Source organism: Thalassophryne amazonica, chromosome 14 (genome assembly GCF_902500255.1).
Source record: "Thalassophryne amazonica chromosome 14, fThaAma1.1, whole genome shotgun sequence".
NCBI lineage: Eukaryota > Metazoa > Chordata > Actinopteri > Batrachoidiformes > Batrachoididae > Thalassophryne > Thalassophryne amazonica.
The window spans coordinates 47,290,414-47,305,998 of record NC_047116.1 but is presented as its reverse complement, the minus strand read 5'-3'; the positions used below and the strand labels follow the sequence as shown (position 1 = coordinate 47,305,998).

Sequence of the window (15,585 nt, the reverse complement as noted above, 5' to 3'; positions counted from 1 at the left end):
CCCTGGGAAGACCCAGGACTAGGTGAAGAGATTATATCATCAGACTGGCCTGGGAAAGCCTCGGTGTCCCACAGTCAGAGGTGGTTAATGTGGCCCAGGAAAGGGAAGTTTGGGGTCACCTTCTGGACCTGTTGCTGTTGTGTGGGCCACCCGAAGAGGAGGTACTGCTGGCTAACGCCAGAGGGCGCCCTGCCTGTTGTCGGGTTTCAGGCACCAGAGGGCACAGTTGCCACCCAGGAGCCAGGACTGACAGCTGTCAGCAATTCATCATCATCACCACCATAAAAGCCTGGAGGAGACACCACACCTCTGCCGAGATATCAGCTTAACTCACAGGTAACCTCTCAGCCGTTTCTGTGCCGTTTGCACATTATTTACTACTGAGTTTGCAGTCGTAACCTTTGTGCGCTCGCAGCTTGGAGCTGGGTTTTGCGGAGGTTGGAGGGAGTTGGCGTTTCCTGCTCCTCACTTTCCTGAACCTTAAGTGTACTATTGGTACTGCACGTTCTCAGCGTTCCTGTTTCTGGGAGTGGTGGATTATTCCCTCAGGAAGGAATTGTGACTTTTTGCTGACTGCAAACTGGGTGTCCACACACCCACCATTAACCTGTTTTTGTTCCTGCCAGCAGTACCGGATCTGACAGCTGGAAGCAGAGGCCACCTGGGACTCAGGACTTGGCGGCTTCAGCATACAGCAGGTCTCTGTTGGCGGTGGAACCTTGTGGGCCCCGGCTCTTCTCTGGATAGGCGTCTCCTACCCTCGGGCCTGCCCACATGTCACCAGTTGTATTTTGTGATTGACTGTCTAAAAGCAGTATTCAACCTGTTGTGCACATTTGCCGCAATAAATTGTATTTATTGGTTTATCTATTGACCGTTCATTTACGCCCCCTGTTGTGGGTCCGTGCATTACACTTTCCCCAACAGGATATCTCCTCCAACGTCATGGATCCCGAGGGGCACAACCCACCCGTTGAACAGTCAATGGAGATGCAAGGTGCACAGGCTTCTGCAGGAGGAATAATGGGTGAGTTGTAGCAAATCTTGGCCGCCTTCACTGCTCGGTTGGATTTGGTAACCGATCGTAGGATGGAGGCTCTCACCACACAGGTGGAAGCACGTGCACAGGGCGCGGCTGCAGCTCCTCCTCCTGCCGACCTGTTGCTGAACAGGGACCCTCCAGTGGTCGTTCAACGGACCCCCCCATCCCCTGAAGCATACATAAGTCCCCTGGAGCCATACGGAGGCTGTGTGGTGACGTGCGCGGACTTCCTAATGCAGTGCTTGCTCGTCTTCGCACAGCGCCCAGTAATGTACGCGTCAGACTCCAGCAAGGTGGCTTATGTCATCAATTTGCTTCGAGGTGAGGCACGCGCCTGGGCTATGGCGCTTTGGGAGCAGAATTCACGGCACCTAACAACATATACTGGGTTTGTAAGGGAGTTCAGACAGGTGTTTGATCACCCAAATTGAGGCGAATCTGCTTCCACTATGCTGTTGTCCATTCGACAGGGGCATCGGAGCACTGCAGAGTATGCAGTCGACTTCCGCGAGGGCCAGCTGGAATGCAGTAGCGCTCCGCGTCGCCTTCTTAAACGGACTGTCTCCGGTCCTGAAGGAGCACCTGGTGGGTAGGGATGAGCCGCAGGATTTAGACGGGCTTATTGACTTGGTTATACGTTTAGACAACCGGTTAGAAGAACGTCGACGGGAGCGAGACGAAGGACGTGGCCGGGCACGCGCCGCCCCTCTCACTTCCCGGTCCGAAGCAGCCCCGCCTTCCCCATGCTCCAGAGCCAGAGTGCTCCGTGTGACTACAGCTCCCACTGCTGACAAAGCTATGGACACGAGCAGGGCCAAAATGAAATTAGAAAACAGACAGAGGAGGCTGGCCCGCGGAGAGTGCTTTTTCTGCGGCTCGAACGAGCATTTGCAGAAACAATGCCCCAAGTGGCTAAACACCAACGCTCGCCCTTAGAAACTGGGCTAAGGGTAGGCCATAACACACACGCGGGTAATGCACGAAAATCCGCACGAATCCCAGTTGTGATTCTCTGTGGGGATTTAACCCTTCAAGCCCCAGCACTGATCGACACGGAGTCAGAAGGGAATCTGCTAGATAGCAGATGGGCTAAGGAAGTGGGGCTCCCTCTTTTGGCCCTTCCTTCTCCAGTGAAGGTACGGGCACTAGATAGCGCCCTTCTTCCACTAATAACACACCAGACACAGCCCTTAACACTGGTTGTGTCTGGAAACCACAGAGAGGAGATCGTGTTCTTTGTAACACCTTCTACCTCCAGAGTGATTTTGGGCTATCCATGGATTAGTAAGCACAATCCCCGGATCGATTGGCCGTCTGGGGTTGTGGCTTAATGGAGCGAAACCTGCCACCGGGAGTGTTTAAGATCCTCAGTTCCACCCGGTGTGACTGCAACAGAGGAGGTTCGAGTCCCACCCAATCTCATGGCAGTGCCAGCTGAGTACCACGATCTTGCTGACATTTTCAGCAAAGATCTGGCACTCACGCTTTCCCCGCATCGACCGTATGATAGTGCAATCGATTTGATCCCGGGCGCTGAGTATCCGTCCAGCAAGCTGTACAACCTCTCATGCCCCGAGCGCGAATCAATGGAGACCTACATCCGGGACTCTTTAGCTGCCGGGTTGATCCGGAACTCTTCCTCCCCGTTAGGTGCGGGTTTCTTTTTCATGGGCAAGAAGGATGGCGGACTCCGTCCATGCATTGATTACAGAGGGCTGAACGAGATTACGGTTCGCAACCGATACCCATTGCCCCTGTTGGATTCAGTGTTCACGCCCCTGCATGGAGCCAAAGTCTTTACAAAGTTGGATCTTAGGAATGCGTATCACCTGGTTCGGATCCGGAAGGGAGACGAATGGAAGACGGCATTTAACACCCCGTTAGGTCACTTTGAGTACCTGGTCATGCCGTTCGGCCTCACTAACGCCCCCGCGATGTTCCAAGCATTGGTAAATGACGTCTTGAGGGACTTCCTGCACCGGTTCATCTTTGTATACCTAGACGATATCCTCATCTTCTCCCCGGATCCTGAGACTCATGTGAAGCATGTACGTCAGGTCCTGCAACGGTTGTTGGAGAACTGGCTGTTTGTGAACGGCGAGAAGTGCGAGTTCCAGTGGTCAGATGCATTGTCCCAGGTGCACGAAGAAGAAGTCAAAACGGAGCTGTCAGATCCACCTGAAAACATCATCCCGGAGTCCACTATCGTCGCCACATTGACGTGGGATGTGGAGAACATCGTCAGGGAGGCCTGGACCCTGGCGGTGGACCATCAAACCGTATGTACATCCTACCAGACGCTAGGACTGCAGTATTGGACTTCTGTCACGGTTCTAATCTCACCTGCCATCCAGGGGTGCGAAGGACCATGGCAGTGGTCCAGCACAGGTTCTCGTGGTTGTCTATGGAAGCCAACATCCGGGAGTATGTCCGGGCCTGTACCACCTGTGCCAAGGGCAAGGCTTTCCATCAACCGGAGAAGGGACTCCTCCAGCCGCTGCCAGTGCCTCGTCACCCCTGGTCCCACATTGGCCTGGACTTCGTCACTGGTCTCCCTGTGTCCCAGGAATGACAACCATCCTGACGATAGTGGACCGGTTCTCCAAGGCGGCCCACTTCGTGGTCCTCCCGAAGCTCCCGACGGCCCAGGAGACTGCAAACCTCCTGGTCCACCACGTTGTACATCTGCATGGTATCCCAATGAACATCATCTCGGATCATGGTCCCCAGTTCTCCTCGCAAGCCTTTCGTCCAGGTACCACCCTCAGACCAACGGTCAGGCAAAGCAGGCCAACCAGGAGTTAGAACAGGCCTTACGATGTGTGACATCTGCGCACCTGATGGCTTGGAGTCAACATCTGGCCTGGATCAAGTACGCTCACAACAGCCAAGTCTCGACTGCAACCGGCCTCTCCCCGTTTGAAGCGTGGGGGGGGGCACAAGCGTGCGGAAAAAAAAAACGGGGTGGGGGGTTGTCCTGACGGGGGGGGGGGGGGGGGGGGGTTCATGGTTATGTTACGGCAGAGTGGCGCCCCCACCCCCCCTCCGTCCCATGGTGGCTTTCCTCTCACTCATTCCCGCAGCTTCACGGTGCTTTAAACAGTGTGGACAGAGTTCACAGAGTACAATAGTGAAGCAAAGACTGCAGCAAAACGAGAGGAGTCATTGGATAAATGCTTGGCTTTGTCCCGCCCATCGGACGCTCAGCATGTCTGGGGGTTTATGGGGTAGTGGGCTGGCCTCGGTTGGCCCGGACACTCAGCTTCTGCATGATGATCGGATGATCTGTCTGAGGCTGAATCCCTTTTTGATTGACAGTGAAATGAGCGAATCAGCGATCTTTTGGTGTAAACATCCGTGGGAGCATTTTCATTCTGTTCTGAGTTGAACCGGAGACTTTCTTAATCCTCTTTGCGGCATTTTCTTTGTTAAAAACGACTAGCGACAAATCGAGCTTCTATTTCTGGTGGGGTTTTTTTGTAGCTGCTTGTATTTGGAGACTGATTTCTATCACTCTTTCTGACTTCTATCGCAGTTTATGTCCCTACCGAGCAAGCGGGTGCTGCTGAGCTCCTCCACCATCACAAAGCACTCACAGACAGACAAATTTCACACTAGCCTCGCGCCAGTCCCAGCTAGCGAGCTAGTTAGGTAGCAAGCTGCACATAATGGCAGACAATTTGAATGTTGTGGACCGGATTTTGGCGAAGCCATTTGATAGTCTTCCTTACGAAGAAGCCATGGTTGCTCTCATGGCTTCAGCTCTCAATGGTTTGCAGGCCAAAGTTAAAGCAATAGCCCCCAGTGCAATGTTTGTGTATTGCTATGCACACAGACTGAATCTGGTTCTGTCTCAGGGGGCTAAATGCTTATCTGAGTGCAGAATATTTTTTGCATCACTCTCTGGGTTTGCCACATTTTTCTCAAAATCCACAAAGAGGATGTCTTTTCTTGAGTCTGCAGGCTGCTCAAGCTTGCCCAGAAATGCTCCTACTTGATTGAATTTTACATCACGGATAATGAGCACTGTGGCAAACAATTATGATGCCCTCCTGCAAACTTTTGAGATGATCATTGCAGATAAGTCCATGGATGATGACACATTAGACTGCCAATTTCTTTGTGTTTGTTATTGCAGTAGTCATTAAAAACGGAAATTTGTTTTTGAAAATAGCTGTTGTGAGTTCATTTGTGGGATTGTGCGTGTTCTGGATGAAGTTAGTGTTTTCATGGGTGGTGGGGTGGAGGTGGTGGCCACGTTAATGTGCGTGGGGGGGGGCGCACGCAGGGGGTTTCACCCGGGGAGTAAATCACTCTAGGACCGCCACTGCCCACCATTATCCTGTTTTTGTTCCTGCCAGCAGTACCGGATCTGACAGCTGGAAGCAGAGGCCACCTGGGGACTCAGGACTTGGCGGCTTCGGCATACTGCAGGTCTCCGTTGGTGGTGGAACCTTGTGGGCCCCGGCTCTTCTCTGGATAGGCTTCTCCTACCCTCGGGCCTGCCCACACGTCACCAGTTGTATTTTGTGATTGACTGTCTAAAAGCAGTAGTCGACCTGTTGTGCACATTTGCCGCAATAAATTGTATTTATTGGTTTATCTATTGACCGTTCATTTACGCCCCCTGTTGTGGGTCTGTGCATTACACTTTCCCCAACAGTTGCCCCGCTACCCAATCCTGGGTAAGCGGTTGAAGATGTACGTATGTATACAGTAGTGTTCAGAATAAGAGTAGTGCTATGTGACTAAAAATATTAATCCAGGTTTTGAGTATATTTCTTATTGTTACAAGGGAAACAAGGTACCAGTAGATTCAATAGATTCTCACATATCCAACAAGACCAAGCATTCATGATATGCACACACTTAAGGCCAAGAAACTGGGCTATTAGTAAAAAAAAGTAGAAAAAGGGGTGTTCACAATAATAGTAGCATCTACTGTTGATGCTACAAACTCAAAACTGTTATGTTCAAACTGCTTTTTTAGCAATCCTGTGAATCACTAAACTAGTATTTAGTTGTATAACCACAGATTTTCATGATTTCTTCACATCTGCGAGGCATTAATTTTGTTGGTTTGGAACCAAGATTTTGCTTGTTTACTAGTGTGCTTGGGGTCATTGTCTTGATACTGATCCATGATACCTGGTATGCGATATATAAGCCCAACACCATAGTAGGAGAAACATGCCCATATCATGATGCTTGCACCACCATGCTTCACTGTCTTCACTGTGAACTGTGGCTTGAATTCAGAGTTTGGGGTTCGTCTCACAAACTGTCTGCGCCCCTTGCCCAAAAAGAACAATTTTACTTTCATCATCCCACAAAATATTCCTCCATTTCTCTTTAGGCCAGTTGATGTGTTCTTTGCCAAATTGTAACCTTTTCTGCACGTCTTTTTTTTTACAGAGGGACTTTGCGGGGGATTCTTGCAAATAAATTAACTTCACACAGGCGTCTTCTAACTGTCACAGCACTTACAGGTAACTCCAGAGTGTCTTTGATCATCCTGGAGCTGATCAGTGGGTGAGCCTTTGCCATGCTGGTTATTCTTCTATCCATTTTGATGGTTGTTTTCTGTTTTCTTCCATGCATCTCTGGTTTTTTTGTCCATTTTAAAGCATTGGAGATCATTGTAGATGAACAGCCTATAATGTCTTGAATGTCCCATTTTCCTCAGGTTTTCAAAGAGAAAAGCATGTTCAACAGGTGCTGGCTTCATCCTTAAATATGGGACACCTGATTCACACTTGTTTGTTCCACAAAATTGATGAAATCACTGACTGAATGCCACACTACTATTATTGTGAACACCCCCTTTTCTACTTTTTTTTTTTTTTTTTTTTTTTTTTACTAATAGCCCAATTTCATAGCCTTAAGAGTGTGCATATCATGAATGCTTGGTCTTGTTGGATTTCCCATGCAACAATAAGAAATATACTCAAAACCTGGATTAACCTTTTTAGTCACATAGCACTACTATTATTCTGAACACTACTGTATGTGCAACAGACAAAAGTTGCACTATGCACAGTTTCTCTAATCACAGCCAAAGAAGCCTAGAACTCCTTCAGAGTTGATGGGGTATCTTGGTTGCTTCCTTCACTCATGTCTTTTTTGCACAGTCAGTGTTTGAAAACTACCTACTCCAAACTGATTTACTATAATGTTTGTTTTTCCAACTGATTGATGTAAATGAAGTTTAAGACATATTCAGGAACTTGGAAATGTTTATGTATTCAATCCCTGACTTGTATAAAGAAAACTGGCCATAAAAGTGACCATTTGTTTAAAATAAGACTTCCATTTCTTGAATTAAATCTGGGAGTCTACATTACACGTGCACATTGATTGTTTCATTTGTGCTCTGATATTATGGTGTAGAGAGTAACAAAATTTGTGTCACGATAAAAATACTTATGGACTTGGTGCATATTACAGTAATTGTGTGTTTTTCTTGATTGATCTCAAAATTAGGAGATGCCTCAACATGTACGAGGTGTGACTGAGAAATTTTGAGCCTGATCCAGAAAAAGTGGAGTATGTAGTTCTGAGAAACTTACTTGTGAATGTTTAAATTTTTGACTCACTGGTTGCAGTGTTTGAGAAATGTTGGTTTCTCAGAATGCTAGCTCAAAACTTCTCAATCACCCCTGAGACCTTGAAAAATACAAGGAGTGAAATAAATAGATAGATAGATAGATAGATAGATAGATAGATAGATAGATACACTCAACAAAAAATATAAAGGCAACACTTTTGGTTTTGCTCCCATTTTGTATGAGATGAACTCAAAGATCTAAAACTTTTTTCACATACACAATATCACCATTTCCCTCAAATATTGTTCACAAACCAGTCTAAATCTGTGATAGTGAGCACTTCTCCTTTGCTGAGATAATCCATCCCACCTCACAGGTGTGCGATATCAAGATGCTGATTAGACACCATGATTAGTGCACAGGTGTGCCTTAGGCTGCCCACAATAAAAGGCCACTCTGAAAGGTGCAGTTTTATCACACAGCACAATGCCACAGATGTCGCAAGATTTGAGGGAGCGTGCAATTGGCATGCTGACAGCAGGAATGTCAACCAGAGCTGTTGCTCGTGTATTGAATGTTCATTTCTCTACCATAAGCCGTCTCCAAAGGTGTTTCAGAGAATTTGGCAGTACATCCAACCAGCCTCAAAACCACAGACCACGTGTAACCACACCAGCCCAGGACCTCCACATCCAGCATGTTCACCTCCAAGATCATCTGAGACCAGCCACTCGGACAACTGCTGAAACAAACAGTTTGCATAACCAAAGAATTTCTGCACAAACTGTCAGAAACCGTCTCAGGGAAGCTCATCTGCATGCTCGTCATCTTCATTGGGGTCTCGACCTGACTCCAGTTCGTCGTCGTAACCGACTTGAGTGGGCAAATGCTCACATTCGCTGGCGTTTGGCACGTTGGAGAGGTGTTCTCTTCACGGATGAATCCCGGTTCACACTGTCCAGGGCAGATGGCAGACAGCGTGTGTGGCATCGTGTGGGTGAGCAGTTTTCTGATGTCAATGTTGTGGATCGAGTGGCCCATGGTGGCGGTGGGGTTATGGTATGGGCAGGCGTCTGTTATGGACGAAGAACACAGGTGCATTTTATTGATGGCATTTTGAATGCACAGAGATACCGTGATGAGATCCTGAGGCCCATTGTTGTGCCATACATCCAAGAACATCACCTCATGTTGCAGCAGGATAATGCATGGCCCCATGTTGCAAGGATCTGTACACAATTCTTGGAAGCTGAAAATGTCCCAGTTCTTGCATGGCCGGCATACTCACCGGACATGTCACCCATTGAGCATGTTTGGGATGCTCTGGACCGGCGTATACGACAGCGTGTACCAGTTCCTGACAATATCCAGCAACTTCGCACAGCCATTGAAGAGGAGTGGACCAACATTCCACAGGCCACAATTGACAACCTGATCAACTCTATGCGAAGGAGATGTGTTGCACTGCATGAGGCAAATGGTGGTCACACCAGATACTGACTGGTATCCCCCCCCCAATAAAACAAAACTGCACCTTTCAGAGTGGCCTTTTAATTTGGGCAGTCTAAGGCACACCTGTGCACTAATCATGGTGTCTAATCAGCATCTTGGTATGGTACACCTGTGAGGTGGGATGGATTATCTCAGCAAAGGAGAAGTGCTCACTATCACAGATTTAGACTGGTTTGTGAACAATATTTGAGGGAAATGGTGATATTGTGTATGTGGAAAAAGTTTTAGATCTTTGAGTTCATCTCATACAAAATGGGAGCAAAACCAAAAGTGTTGCGTTTATATTTTTGTTGAGTGTAGATAGATAGACATTTACCTTGATACCTCCAAAACAAGAAATTGTATCAAATTGGATGAGCTTTGATACAGAAGATCAATCCAGCTGTCAGTGAAAGACAGACCATTTCTGCACAGAAATGTACCAAATTAGAGAATCGAACCTTTACTTTTTAAGTTTCACAGAATTACCATGATCATGCTGCCATACATTCCCACAGACAAGCAGTAGAAGTAAAGCAGCAACAACAGAAGTAAATATCCATGTGTTAAAATGTTCACAGTGTTGCGGTTGTGATTACTACCATGACAGCTCTTCACTGTTTTAAGTATAGAATTACTGACATGACGTATGAGGGACAGAGGAAGCCTGGAGGACACAGGATGTCTTTGTTTTCTAATTCCACTATTGTATGGAATGACTCATAAAAAGGCCTGTTATTAGAAAGGTGCTGGAGTTTAATAGACACTTGTGACTAAATAACAGATAAACCTCTGACAGAATATTTTGGAGAAGGTGATAAGGTGGTTTGTAGATGAAAACTTTCAATTCGCTAAACAAAAGGCATTACAAGAAGATATTTAAAAGGAATATTTTAGCAAAAACACAAAATAAATGTTGATTTGAATCCTTGAAAGTATTCACAGCGCTTCACTTTTTCCACATTTTGTTATTTTACAGCCTTTTTCAAAAATGAAGTCAATTAATTTTTTGCCCTCAAAATTCTACTTACAACACCCCATAATGGCAACATAAAAAAAGTTTTTGTTTTTTTTAATTTTTGCAAATGATCACACATGTACGAGGTCTGTTAGAAAAGTAACGGACCTTTTTATTTTTTTCAAAAATTATATGGATTTGAATCATGTGTGATTGCATCAGCCAAGCTTGAACCTTCGTGCGGTCCAGCCCCCTCATCGGATTTTCATTGTCAGGAAATTGGCTGATTGACTGCCGCTTTGCTTCATCAACATTTTTTCAGAAAGTGTGAGAGACAGCCAAGTTGAAACCATTTGGAAAATCCAGATGGCTTTAGGTGAAGATCTTATGCGGATCACACAGATTAAGGACAATTACAACTGGATTAAAGACGGCCCACAGCAGCGGATGGCGCGCCGCTGGGCATATTAGGGCTTGTCCTGTGAGACCAACACGGAGGTGCTTTCGTCCCGCGCCATAAGCGGCTCCATGGTGAATTTCTCCGCCACTCTTTCCATTACAGAAACTCCTGTAACAGTGGAATGTGCTGAAAAAGTGCTATGTCCAGCTGTCTTGCCATTTCTCTGGTAGTCAGACGACGTCCCGGATCAACAAAGCGTTCACTTTGGAAATGATCTGGTCGTTTGAGCCTGTCGATCGCCGCTTGGTGCGTGGCGTGCCATCCGCCGCTGTGGGCCATCTTTAATCCAGTTGTAATTGTCCTTAATCTGTGTAATCCCCATAAGATCTTCACCGAAAGCCATCTGAATTTTCCAAATAATTTCCACTTGGCTGTCTCTCATACTTTCTGAAAAAATTTTGATGAAGCAAAGTGGCAGTCGATCAGCCAATTTCCTGACAATGAAAATCTGATGAGGGGGCTGGACCACTCCTCCCACAAGGCGTGCTCACAGGCGAATGACGCAACCGACAGACTCACACATGCGCACGAAGGTTCAAGCTTGGCTGATGCAGTCACACATGATTCAAATCCATATAGTTTTTGCAAAAAAAAAAAAGGTCAGTTACTTTTCTAACAGACCTTGTACTACAGTGAAGCAATAGTCAGGGGACCCAGGACAGAATACAAAATACAGAATTTGCAAATCCTCTTCAACATATCAATTGAAAGCGCCACAAAGACAAGATATTTAATGTTCAAAATGATAAACTTTGCTGTTTTTCAACAAATATTTGCTGATTTTGAGCAAAAAAGTTGGGATGAGGCAACAAAAGATGAGGAAAGTTGATGAATGCTGAAAGAACACCAAATTGGAAACAGGTGAGTGTCATGATTTGGCATAAAAGGAGCATCCCCAAAAGGCTCAGCCTTTCACAAGCAAAGATAGGGTGAGGACCACCACTTTGGGAACAGCTATGTGAAAAAATAGACCAAGAGGTTAAGAACAATGTTTCTTAACCTTCAATTGCAAGGAATTTAGGGATTCCATCATCTCCAGTCCATAATATAATCAGAAGATTCAGAGAATCTTGACAACTTTCTACACGTAAGCGGCAAGGCCGAAAACCAATATTGAATGCCCGTGACCTTCAGTCCCTCAGGTGGCACTGCATTAAAATCGAACATCATTGTATAAAGGATCTTACCATGTGGGCTCAGGAACACTTCAGAAATCCATTGTCAGTTAACACAGTTCATCGCTACATCTACAAGTGCATGTTAAACCTCTACCATGCAAAGTGAAAGCCATACATCAACAACATCCAGAAACGGGCCCTCTCTGGGCCCGAGCTCATTTGAAATGGACAGACGCAAAGTGAAAAAGTGTGCTGTGGTCTGATGAGTCCACATTTCAAATTGTTTGTGGAAGTCATGGACCATCCAGATTGTTAACAGCGCAAAGTTCAAAAGCCAGCATCTGTGATGGTATGGGGCTGTGTTAGTGGCCATGGCATGGGCAACTTACACATCTGTGATGGCACTATCAATTTTGAAAGGTACATCCAGGTTTTGGAGCAGCACATGCTCCTATCCAAGCAATATCTTTTTCAGGGACGTCCCTGCTTATTTCAGCAAGACAATACCAAGCCACATTCTGCACATGTTACAACAGCATGGCTTCGTAGTAAAAGAGTGCGGGTACTAGACAACGGAGACCCCTAACTGTTGAACAACTGAAGTCGTACATCAAGCAAGAATTGGAAAGAATTCCACCTACAAAGCTTCAACAATTAGTGTCCTCAGTTCCCAAACGCTTACTGAGTGTTGTTAGAAGGAAAGGTGACGTAACACAGTGGTAAACATACCACTGTCCCAGCTTTTTTGAAACGCATTGCAGGCATGCATTTCACTGAGCAAGAGCAAATATTTGCAAAGAACAATAAAGTTTATTAGTTTGAACATTAAATATCTTGTCTTTGTGGTGTATTCAATTGAATATAGGTTGAAGAGGGTTTGCAAATCATTGTATTCTGTTCTTTTTTTTTACATTTTACACAACATCCCAACATCATTGGAATTGGGCTTGAACAATAATAGACATATAACTTAGATGTCTGACAAAGGTATGTCCAGAGTGCAAATTAGCAAAGAGCAGATATTATCCAAAATGATAAGACATAAAGACGGACAGAGGATTATATGGATGTAGTAGGACCAAAGGGACTGCATATAATACAACTTGTAGTCTCCATCCTTAAGGTCCACATATGACAACAAGTCAATGACAAACCATTTCATTATAATGATGGAAATGAATATGGGGACCAGCAATGATACAGGAGGTTTCTAGGTAGCTGGACCCCTGCACATGAGCACAAACTATATTCTGCAGAGCAGACCTAAGTACGCAGACCTAAGTATGGATATGGAATGATGAATATTGGTGAGGTAAATGAAAGGTCTCCCAGTACCAGTACCAGTACCACTACCAGTATGCAATCAAGGACCGAGATTTCGCCCGGTATGGCAGGGCTGGGGTCCCACCCTGGAGCCAGGCCTGGGGTTGGGGCTCATGCGTGTGCACCGGCGTGGGTTCACCACCTGCAGAGGGGTCCATGGGGGTCGGGTGCAGAGAGGACTGGGAGGCGGTCAAGGGCGGGTGGCCCAGCGGCCCGGTCTGCGCTCACAGCCTCTGGCTGTCAGGACATGGAATGTCACCTCGCTGGGGGGGAAGGAGCTTGAGCTTGTGAGGGAGGTTGAGATATTCGGGCTCACCTCCACGCACAGCTTGGGCTCTGGTACCCAACTCCTGGAGAGGGGCTGGGCACTCCGCTTTTCTGGCATTACCCATGGGGAGAGGCAGTGAACGGGCGTAGCATTGCTCATTACTCCCCAGCTCAGTCGCCATGTGTTGGAGTTCACCCCAGTGAATGAGAGGGTCGCGTCCCTACGCCTCCGGGTCGGGAACAGGTCTCCCACTGTTGTCTCGGCCTACGGGCCGAGCGGCAGTGCAGAGTACCCAACCTTCTTGGAGTCCCTAGGAAGGATACTAGATAGTGGTCCAACTGGGGACTCCATTGTTCTCCTGGGGGACTTCAATGCCCATGTGGGCGATGACAGTGAGACCTGGAGGGAGGTGATCGGGAAGTACGGCCTCCCCGATCTGAACTCAAGTGGTGTTCAGTTGTTGGACTTATGTGCTAGCCACAGTTTGTCCATCACAAACACCATGTTCGAGCACAAGGATGTCCATAAGTGCACGTGGCACCAGTACACCCTGAGCTGGAGGTCAATGATCGACTTTGTAGTCGTATCATCTGGCCTTTGGTTACATGTCTCGAACACTCGGGTGAAGAGAGGGCCTGAGCTGTCAACCAATCACCACCTGGTGGTGAGTTGGATCCGCTGGGATGGGAGGAAGTCGGTCAGACCTGGCAGGCCCAAACGTGTCATGAGGGTCTGCTGGGATTGACTGGCGGAACCCTCTGTCACTGAGGTCTTCAACTGCAACCTCCAGGGGAGCTTCTCCCAGATCCCGGGGGGAGGTTGGAGACATAGAGTGCAAGTGTACCATGTTCTCCACCTCCATTGTTGATGCAGCTGCTCGTAGCTGTGGTTGCAGGGTCTCTGATGCCTGTTGCGGCGGCAATCCCTGAACTTGGTGGTGGATGTAAAGGATGCCGTCAAGCTGAAGAAGGAGTCCTACTTGTCTCTGCTGGTAGGTGGGACTCCGGAGGCAGCTGACAGGTACCGGCAGGCCAAGCGTGCTGCAGCCTGTGCATTCGCAGAGGCAAAAGCTCGGGTTTGGGAGGAGTTCGGGGAGGTCATGGAGGAGGACTATCGGTGGGCCTCGAAGAAATCCTGGCAAACTGTCCGATGCCTCCGGAGGTGGAAGCAGCTCTCCACCAACACTGTCTACAGTGCGGGTCCCTGTACGACCGCAGCAGGAGCTTGGTTCGCATTGTCGGTAATAAGTCAAGCCTGTTTCCAGTGCACGTTGGTCTCCGCCAGGGCTGCCCTTTATCACCATTTCTGTTCATTACCTTTATGGACAGAATTTCTAGGCGCAGTCAGGGTGTAGAGGGGGTCTGGTTTGGGAACCACAGAATCTTGTCTCTGCTGTTTGCGGACGATGTGGTTCTGTTGGCTTCGTCAAATCAGGACCTTCAGCGTGCACTGGAGTGGTTTGCAGCCGAGTGTGAAGTGTCCGGGATGAAAATCAACACCTCCAAATCCGAGGCCATGGTTCTCGACCGAAAAAAGGTGGTTCGCCCTCTTCAGGTCGGTGGAGTGTCCTTGGAGGAGTTTAAGTATCTCGGGGTCTTGTTCACGAGAGAGGGATGGATGGCGCGTGAGATCAACAGATGGATCGGTGCAGCATCTGCAGTGATGCGGTCACTGTATTGGACCCTCATGGTAAAAAGAGAGCTGAGCAAGGGGGCAAAGCTCTCGATTTACGGATCGATCTTCGTTCCGACCCTCACCTCTGGTCATGAGATTTGGCTCATGACCAAAAGAGCAAGATCGCGAGTTCAAGTGGCCGAGATGATTTTCATCTGCAGGGTGGCTGGGCTCTCCCTTAGAGATAGGGTGAGGAGCATGGTCACTCGAGAGGAGCTCGGAGTCGAGCCACCGCTCCTCAGTGAGGCCAGTGAGGGTCCCCATGCCCTGATTCTGTGCTGGTGTTGTTGATGGCTGTGGCAGTGGGGTGCTGGCAGGATAGGTTGATGGGGCACTCTGGTCTGACGGAAGCTGCTGCTGGAACTGGTGCTGCACCCAGTTGGCACAAGGAACGCATCTAGCTGCTAATGCTGCTGCTGCTGGGTCTACGTGGGTGGCGCCTGTTGCAGTTCAAACTAATACCTCTGCAATAGGCCACTGACCTTACTCTGGAACCTCAGCCATATGGGGGAGGGAATGTATTTGTCCCCTCCTTCATGAAATCAGCAAAGGTGTCCTGCCATTACAGGGGTGACGTCTACATATTTGAGACCTTTGGTAGCAGCTGTCTTGCAGTTCAGCGATGTTGCTCATGGTGGCCTCTGTGTCATCGGTCGACCTGGACCTGCGCCCTAAGTAAGGGCTGTGTCAGACTGTGAGGCTG

General features: G+C 47.8%; 1 protein-coding gene across 1 annotated transcript in view; it reads left to right on the top strand.

Moving 5' to 3' along the window:
- The window catches only part of LOC117524904 (insulin-like growth factor-binding protein 2-A), an 82,459-nt gene that overhangs the window by 44,803 nt on the left and 22,071 nt on the right, over positions 1-15,585 (top strand). The gene's annotated exons all lie outside the window — the stretch shown is intronic.